This window comes from Fukomys damarensis, unplaced genomic scaffold (assembly GCF_012274545.1).
Source record: "Fukomys damarensis isolate Sample0158 unplaced genomic scaffold, DMR_v1.0_HiC HiC_scaffold_16, whole genome shotgun sequence".
NCBI lineage: Eukaryota > Metazoa > Chordata > Mammalia > Rodentia > Bathyergidae > Fukomys > Fukomys damarensis.
Genome location: NW_022900928.1, coordinates 132,053,732 through 132,063,023, shown reverse-complemented (window position 1 = coordinate 132,063,023; position 9,292 = coordinate 132,053,732). Strand labels below are relative to the sequence as shown.

The following is a 9,292-nucleotide window of genomic DNA, read 5'->3' as shown; positions in this document are numbered from 1 at the left end:
TTTTTTTTTTTTTTTTTTTTTTTTTTTTTGAACTAGGGCGAAAGACAAAAGAACAAAGACCAAAAAGTACATAATAAGGCCTGGCCTATGACTTTCGAAACTAGAGTCACCTGACATTCTGAGCAAAATCTCTGGTATCATCTTCAGCACAAAGTGCCACCCAGTTTCCAGCTCTCCGACACGCTTCTAGATGGTGGTAATTACAACGCAGTAAACTAGTGAGCCCTGGGTGTGCACATGTCCCGAAAAATGCTCTCCACTGCTCTGATCCACAAAAATTAAGTCATTAAGCTTTCCTACATAATTTCCTATTAAGATCCACTGATTTCCTGCCTGCCACAAACCCGTGGATCGTCATTAAATCTACAAAGAAGAAAGTCGAAACCTCTTTCATAAAAATGTGTTTTTCCCTGTGGTTTTACAGAATATGGCCATTTCTGGTTTTTAATGGACTACTAGATCGAAAAAAATTATTTTTCTTAAGAAAAAGCGTCCATAGCTGGGGTGAAAATATACTTTCTTGATGCACTTAATGTAGTCGTAGCTTGTTCTGTATCAACTCATCTCCACTGTACACAGCAACACACTGGCCTATGGGTTTCCCCTTTCTAAAGATCAATAGCAATTTATTAATAATGACTGGTTGGATTTCCCCCTTCAAACAATGCCGTAACAGTGAAGCACCAACACCATCACCAAACCATGAAAAGCACAACCTGTGACTGCCAACTTGCGGAAAGGGAAGGCGCGGAGTGACTGCAACCGTCCACAGCCAATGCCAAGGATTCCACTGGCCAATCACAGCTCTCAGGAGGGAGTTGAGGCAGGGGCTTCTGGGCTTTCTTTTTCTTTTAAAATACTAACTTTCATCCATTTCTATTTAAAGCATTCTGAAAGTTGTTTACAAATTAGCTCAGGACTGGTCAATCTCTAAACATCCATGGGATTAAAAATCATGCAGCCATTAAAAAACAAACTACAGACCAGTGAGGACACAGAAAAATCTGACTGTCGCAAAGAGGATGTAGGAAACAAGCTCAATACACCACTGCTTATAAATCACAGTCTTAACACTCACAAAGCACAGAGAGCAGAAAACACCTCCAACCTAGCAGCCAGGTGGGGAAGTACAGTGACTGCTTTCTTCTTGATGACATCCTTCTCCAGGCCAGCACCTGACACACGATTGATACAAATGAGAAGAGTTAATTACACCCAGCAAGTCATGATCAACTGTCCCTTTTATATTTGTTTCCTTTTAAAATTCTAAAGCTTAGATGGAGATCCTAAGACCACCAGGCATCTGGTCTGTGACTTCTCTGAGCCGGTCTCCCACAGGCGCCACAGGAGTGGGGACACGCGTGTCAATCTGCCAAATTTCCAGGCAGAAAGCAGCAGGTGACGGGGAGAGCTGGCTGGGGAGCCAGAGACTCCAGGAAACCCTGTGGGAGACCAGGATAGCCAGTCCAAGCAGGGGTAAAGATGGAGAGCCCTCTCACAGGCAGGGCCAGGGTGGTGGTGAGTCTCCCGGCTGGGAAAGCCAAGCTGCAGGAAGGAGCAGGCGGCCCACGGTACAGACAGAATAGAGCCCAGGGATCTCAAGACACAGCCTGGCTCCCACTGAAGCTGCGCTGGCACCTGGAGGCTCCGAACGGTGATTCCCAGGTTGGCCTCAGGGCAGAGCTCCGGTGCTGAGCACCCCTGCCATGCACTCAGCCATGGCCCTGACGGCAGCTCCTACACCTACACCACGGGTTCACCAGGCCTCCCCGCTGCTCCCAGGACCAGAAGGGCAGAACCTGCGACTGACAAGGGGGACCTGCAGACAGGACACAGGTAAGACAGGAGTCTCTGGAGCATCCCCAAGGGCCAACGTAACTGCATGGATCTTCGTGGCCCAGCATAGGAGTGGGAGGAGTCACTGGAGGAAATAAGAGGATGAAAGAGGAAGTCACAGAGAGATGCAAGAAACCAGCCCTCTGGTTCTGAGGTAGAGGGAAGGCCACAGCCAGGCTGTCGGACCTCAGAGGCTGGGAAAGGTGAAGGAGGGACCGTCCCTTTACCAGCCTTTTTTAATATTTGAGATAGGGTCTCACTATGTCATTAGGTTGCCCAGGCTGGCCTCAACTTGGAACCCTCCTGCCTCATCCTCCCAAGTACTGAGATTACAGGCCATGGGCCATCACAGCTAGCTCTGTATTCTTTTAAAGTCACTAAATCTGCGCTAACATGTTACAGCAACAAGAGAAAACTGACACAAGGGCACAGATCTTGTGAGGGACACAGGGGATCTCGTGAACACCTTCATCACTACCACCTCCACTGAGAAAGCGTGGGCACACCAGTGCCATGCGGAAGCCCTACCGTGAGAAGGGCAGAAACGCCATGCCGGGAGTTCATGAGGGCACTCACGACCCCACCAGGGACCTGGCCTGCAACCCGGCTCGCTGTGCCTTGGGTCCCTCCCTTACAGCACACAGGGTTTGCTGTCACTGGCATGAGGCTTGCCCGAGCGTCAATATGGAGTCCAAGGCTCATGGTGGCTGGCCTGGGCCCTGTCTTCCTGGAGCATGGGGGCACATCTTGTGTCTCCGTCTGCCCTGACCCCAGCCACACAGAGGCCTATGAGGAAAGGACTCCAGTGAAGCTCCAGGGCCACGGCCTCTGCCCGGCCCATCAGGGGCCAACCCCGCCCCTCACCCTCCTGCCAGCTCCAGCGGCTTGGGGACCCCCATCCTTCCCACCCGGCTTCACTTCCCAATGGCCCAAGGCCACCACCGAGGTTCTCACACCCAGAGCTCCCAGGTTGGGCCAGAGATATGGTTGGTGAGCAGCCCAGAGAGGAGCCCTGGGACACACACATGTGCATCACACCAGGGCGCACCCAGCAGGGATGAAAGCAGCGGGGAGAACAACCCAAGTGCAGATGTTGCGATATGGGGAACCTGAACTATCAAACACCGCACATTCCTTCCCCGGAACCAACCAGTCTGACAATGGCTGGGCGCCTCTGTGCCCTGCCCACGGACACGTGACACTCACATGGCCACAGCCTCTAATCTCTACAGTGACAGTGACAGACAGGGCTTTGCGGATTCTTACAGGAGACAGCTCAGTGCAGGGTGGTAGCTGTCACAGCCACCAGCACTGAGCAGCCCACATACCCTACAGAGAGGCCGGCTCCCCGCGACGCTTGGCCACATCAGAGGGCATCGTGACTCTAACTGTGCCCAAGTGGCGCCTGCAAGCCACGGGAACTTTCTCAAAAATCAGGTGTCAGGAAGCAGGGCTGTGGCCCGGGGCCAACTGATGCAACTAGGACATGAGGCATTTTGTGGCCTTGGGAAACAAATGGCACTGTGGGCAAGGAGAAAAAAAATTTTTAAATACCACAGGCTAATCAAATAGTGATTTTAAAAAAGATCGATCACACACCAAAGTTCAGAGGAGAAGGCTGGAGAGGTGTGTCCTTCCAAAGAGTACTCAGATCGGATGGATCCAAAGAATCTGCCACGAGGCCAATCTTTCACCAGCCTAATGAAAATGAGTCTCTCGGGCCTCTTTCTGTACCAACTCACATGTGTGTGTACAAGCACACACATACACACACACACACACACACACACAGGGCTTCAACTTTCTTTCCCCAGTGTTTCTGGCACTTTGCCATGTCACTAATTACAGACCTGAAATCAGCCAAAAAGGCATCATCAGTACAACTGAATGCAGCCTCAGAAATACAAAGCTGGGGTGCATGGCAGGGGTAGTGGCCAGTGTAAATGGTCATGGACTTGGCCGGACCCACACAGGAGGAAGGAATGGTGGCCAGCGACCCAGGGTGGCCACGGACACAGTGCCATTCAACCAGCTTCCTTCCCAGCACAGTGGCCCTTGTCCCAGAGCATAGGGAGGAGGTGGATCCATTCTCAGGTGGAAAAGTGGGTGCAAACTTTCAGGAGGGAATGCAACAATGTTACTCTTACTTGTAAAAACCTCACATAAAGAACCAATTAGCCAGATCCTATGGAAGAGATAAGGCTGGGAGACATTACTATGAAAATGTCCTTTCTGTATTGTTTACAATAGTAAAACTCAGAAGCAACTCAGTAGCCAACAATGTGACACTAAGAAATCTCAGGGCAAGAAGACAGGGATGGAAATCTGGGAAGATGTTCTAGCTGTTATATTGCATAGCCTGCAGCCTAAGCTGTGAGCAGAAGCAAGTGAGGGAGTATCTAAAATGACCCAGAAACCTAAATGCTGCAGCTAGGAAATGTTAGGCTACAAATTTTAAACTACGGCTTTTTTCTTTCTTTTTAATTTTTTTTGTCTCTAGTTTGAATAATCCTACAATGAACGCCAATTACAGATGTTTAAAATGACAGTCTGTCTAAAATAACAGGACTCTTCCAGGCCACAGCAACTGAGAGCTATTATTCAGGCTTTTTCCCATTTATTAACAAGGTCTTCACTTAGGTCGTTTTGAATGTATAGCCCACTGCACCTCCATGCTGACAACTGCATTGGCCCTCATCTTGCCTGCCTCTCTGAATCTTCCTCCAACCACACAGAACCCAGTGCCTCTTCAATAGTCCATTCCTCTTGACTGGTGGTTGTCGGGAACAAAACCCCAACTTCACACAAAGCAACCGCTGCTCATTTCTGCGTGGTAGTTCCATGTGAGACTCCACTGTGTTCGTACCTCAAAAGCAAAACAAGGCAGGACCCTCCCTCCACCCCAGAAGCTGAGATAAGAGCTTCCCCAAACCAGCCACCCTATCTCTTCCGCAGTTCCCCTGTATCTGTGGGAGTCCGCCCACCCGTGTGTTTCTGACAGGACTCTGACAATCACGCAGCCTGAGAGAAAAAGCAGGATTACCTTAACTTGTGGGCTAGTGCTAAGGTGTAACTTTTCTCAACCTCAGAAAGCAATGAGTATCCACTCTCAGGACGGCCAGGCTCGACCCACATCGTCCCACTGGGGTTCTCACTGTCTCCTCCGTTGAGTTATAAATAACCTACAGCGCCTATTGCTTATGTGATTAAGGGTTTTTGTTTTCTCCAAATAATTCATGCCTTGTCACTCTAATTTATTCACGAAAGGCTTGTTAAATCAGGGTTGCAAGAAGGCTATGCTACATTTTCAAATTATTTTTTACTGCAAAAATAAAAATTCCAGTCTCCAAGTAGCAAAGGCAACAGCCATGGCAGGAGACAGGTGGACATCCGAGTGCCCCGAAGTCCTTCCCGGGTCGCCCTGCACAGATAGCCACTGGGTGAGGGGACACAGCTGGTTTGCAGGCCCCCATCAGCCGAGGGACCCCAGACATGCCACCTTCATCTGACTCGGTGGCGCTGACCCCGAGACAAGCCTCTCGTAAGAGAGACATCTGCTAACCATCACATCAATATCTCCACTTCAATAGAAGCACTGACATAAAATATGAATTTAACATTAAACAGTGACCACCTCAAAAGGGGAAAGTAAATGAAAGTAATCAATCTTAATTTTCTTGGCTGACTTTCACGCCTGCCTCCTCTTCTAACCGTAGGAAATTCAACCCTGACATTTTAAGGTGACACTCACATTCTGCAGACTAAGGAAGAACACATGATACTGAACCTTTCTATTTTTTTCAAATAAAAAAATCCTATTTTGCAACAGACATTTTACCTAGAATTTGTATGAAGTATTAAATTTCTCCACAATTAAATAGCTAGTTGACCAGCAATGCCAAAGAATCAAATCAAGAAAGCACTGGCCTCTAAAGAGTAACCCCAGCCCACTATGGCCGGGGCACACCAAGCTTAAGAGCCAACAAGGCAGGGTGACAAACTACCCACCACCCACCTCCCTCAGATACCGTCCCTCTGCTGCCCTCCTTCCTCCAGCAGCACTGCTCAGCGACCCCTCCAGGAATAACACGGTGACCCCACTCCACACATGGGATGGGTGAGGCTGTGTGTACCCACACATCCTCAGGGAGGAATCGGGAGCCGGTGGGACAGGGTTCCCCGCACATAGGAGCCACTACCACCCTGCCGGGGCCCTGTCCTCCATGTCTACAATAAAGGGTGGCTCAGCTGCACGGCTCCCGACTCTCAGCTCAAAGGCACAGCAACACCAACACAAATGCACCCTGCAACTCCCACTACACTGCCGTCTGCCAACAGCCCTGCACTTGTCCTGCCAGACGGGGCTGCAGGGCAGGACGAGGAACTGTGCCCAAGCCACGCTGGGCCCGTGCTCCCTGCCTCATGTCACCCCCTTCAGAGCCAAAGTCCCTGGACAGCATGGGCACAGCATCTCCTGCACTGGGGACCCAAGTTCTGCCAGACACCCCTAGAAAATTCTTCTGCTTTGTAACAGCAGTGACAATGCCAACCAGTGACAGTGATAGTGGGTCCTTAGTGTGGGCCACACCCTCCCACCAACTCAGGGGCAAAGAGCACTGCCACCCTCGGAAGACAGGTGAAAAACAGCACAGTCCACACCTGGCCAGGTCTCAGGGCGATTGGTGAGCCATTTACTCAAAGCTATCAGGCCACTGGCCACTGCCACCGGCCCACACCCACCTGGTACCCCCCAAATGGTTTTCCTTGGTAGTCTGTTGTTTGATTTGGACTTTTTGAGGCAAGGCTGGGCTGGTCTTGAACTCACTATGTGGCCCAGGCTACCTTGAAGCGATTCTGCCTCAGCCTCCCAAGCACTGGAGTTGAAGGTGTGCACCATCATGCCCAGCTCCCAGGCTGCTTGCTTACAAAATGAAGACTGCTGTCTACTCTGTGCATGGAACAAACCACCCCCGGGGGCTGATGCTGAGTGTCACCAGGGCTGGCACGGCCCAGAGGACAGCTCCACACCTGGTGCACAGGGCCCCAGCGAGCTTCCAAACCCCAGAGAGCAAAAGCCACTGGCACCAAGTGCTCAGCCATAACAAGTAGGCACCTGACCCCCAAATCCGCAAGAGGAAGGAAGCCCTAACCCACAGTGTGTGCGTCAGGAATGGGGCCCACAGGGTTACCAAGGGCAGAGGAGACCACAGGCCGAGCATGGGACAGTGTCCCCACCCCCACCCCGCTGGAGAGGAACCAGCAGGGGTGCAGCCCCAGGCAGTGATGGACCTGCCCACACCCTGATCAGTCTCCTGGCTCAGAGTGGGGGCAAACATCTGTTAAACTCTGTCCTTGGCACCTCCTCATGCAGCTCGCGTGGACGCACACAAATCTCCCAGCAGTACCCGACAGGCAGCACTGTGAAACCCGGCCTGGGCTGCGTGGGGCTCAGACACAAAGCATGACTCGCTCGCCCCTGTGTGCTCACTGCCCGCAAGGGGCCTCCTCCAGGGGCCAGCGCAGCCGTCCCCGCAGCCTTCACCCTATCTACAAATCGCCCTCTCTGGGGTGCCGTCCACCAAGCACCCGGGCTCAGCCTCCCTCTCTGGCTCAGCTCCAGTCATCAGGGTCACTCCTGTGGCTGCCACCACCACCACTACCACCACCACCACCACCACCACCACCACCTACCTACCATGGGCCAAGGAGGTCACCGGCACAGAGCTGAGCACATATGGCTGAGGTGCACACTCCAGTGCCATCCGAGCTCCTCCACGAGGCCACACAGCATCCCAGGCTCTAGGGGTGTGGCCCAGAGCCACTGGGCCTTCTCTCACTGAGGGACACAGGAGCCTCCACCACACAGCTCTTCTCACGGGACTGAGGGCAGGCTAAAAAAAGATACTGGGGACAGGCAGAGCTTTGGGAAATGGGAAGGGGACCAACAAACACAGGGAGGGGACAGGGAAAGGAGAGGAAGGGGACGCAAAAAGAGTTAAGAGGCATCATGTACTCCTACCAACTTTGCATGAGGAATGGTATCACTGCATAAAGAAAACATGGACCCATAAAAGTAAAATATTTTTTTAAAAAGCAAGTGCCCACTTTGTTTGTTTGGGGGTTTTTTTTGCCTGTTTTTTTGAGATAGGGTCTCACTATGCAGTTGAATGGAACTCACTATGTAGCCCAGGCTGGTCTTGAACAAACAGTGATCCTCCTGCCTCAGCCTCCCAAGTGCTGGGACTACAGGCATGCGCCACCACGCCCGGCCGCAGACTCCTTTGTGGCCAAAGCCAGTGTTCCCCTGTCCAAGCCTCCCCAGTCTGACATCCTCATGCTTGCCCTGGGCTCTGTCTGGGCTCATCTCTGCTGCTGCCTCAGAGCCAGCCCGAAAGGCTGCATGCCTGGATCACACCTGTGTGCATTCACAGGCCCATGCACACCTCTGCCACTGCAATTGTCCAGGCTGGTGACACAGTGCACTGAGAAACACGCTCACATGTGCTGTGCACCAGGCTCGGCCCAGGCAGGAGCACAGCCATCTCCAGCACAATACCAGGCACAACAACCTCTGGACTTGACAGTGCCACTTCCTGGAACCCTTTTCCCCAAATCAAGAAATAAGAAAAAGGCAGGTGCACACCAGACAGCGCTATTCCTAAACAGCAAAACACAAGACAAGAAAGGCATGCATCAGCGTCCCTTGCCAAGGGCCTGGTTAATCAGCCAGGAAGAAACTGCGCCAGGCATGACACACAACAGAGGCCACACGGAGAGGGACCCAGATGTGGGCTTCAGCAAAAGAAAGGCCAGGGGAAAGGACAAGGTAAGCCCTTTCCCAAAAAGAGAGTACAGGAGAAAACACACACATTTGCTTATATTTAAAAGACATGAGGGGCCAGGGATTTAGCTCAGTGGTTCTGCTGCCTGCCTCGAAAGTGCCTCGAGAGCGCAAGGTCCCGAGTTCAACCCCCAGTACAAAAAAAAATTATGTTTCTTAATAGACATGAAGACAATACTTTCGAAAAATTACCGGGCTAGAGGATCAGCTCAGTAGTACAGTGACTGCTTAAGATGAGCAAAGCCCTGGGTTTGAGCCTCTCTGCACAAATGTGCAAGTGCGCGCGCGCACACACACACACACACATACACACACAAATATAACTATAAGTGAAGCAAAGAATATAAAATGGAGAGGTAAAAAAGATAATCTGAACTAGTCTTTAAGTTTCACTCTAATGATTTCTTCTGATTCGTTCTGCTGATGTCACACTAACACCCCATATTTTACCTCTTTACAGCTACCTGAAACAAGCCCTAGAAACTGCAAATAAATTAAGGAAATGCACCTAACTAGGCATACAAGTGGAACAGCAGACTGGCTCCAAGATGCTTCAAACATGGGAACTAACATTTACAACCCAGATAGATTTATACCCTAACGATGAAAAGTTTT

At 51.2% G+C, this 9,292-nt stretch overlaps 1 protein-coding gene across 3 annotated transcripts in view; it reads right to left on the bottom strand.

The window, feature by feature from the left end:
• Agap1 (ArfGAP with GTPase domain, ankyrin repeat and PH domain 1) overlaps positions 1–9,292 on the bottom strand; it is a 468,989-nt gene that overhangs the window by 437,763 nt on the left and 21,934 nt on the right. The gene's annotated exons all lie outside the window — the stretch shown is intronic.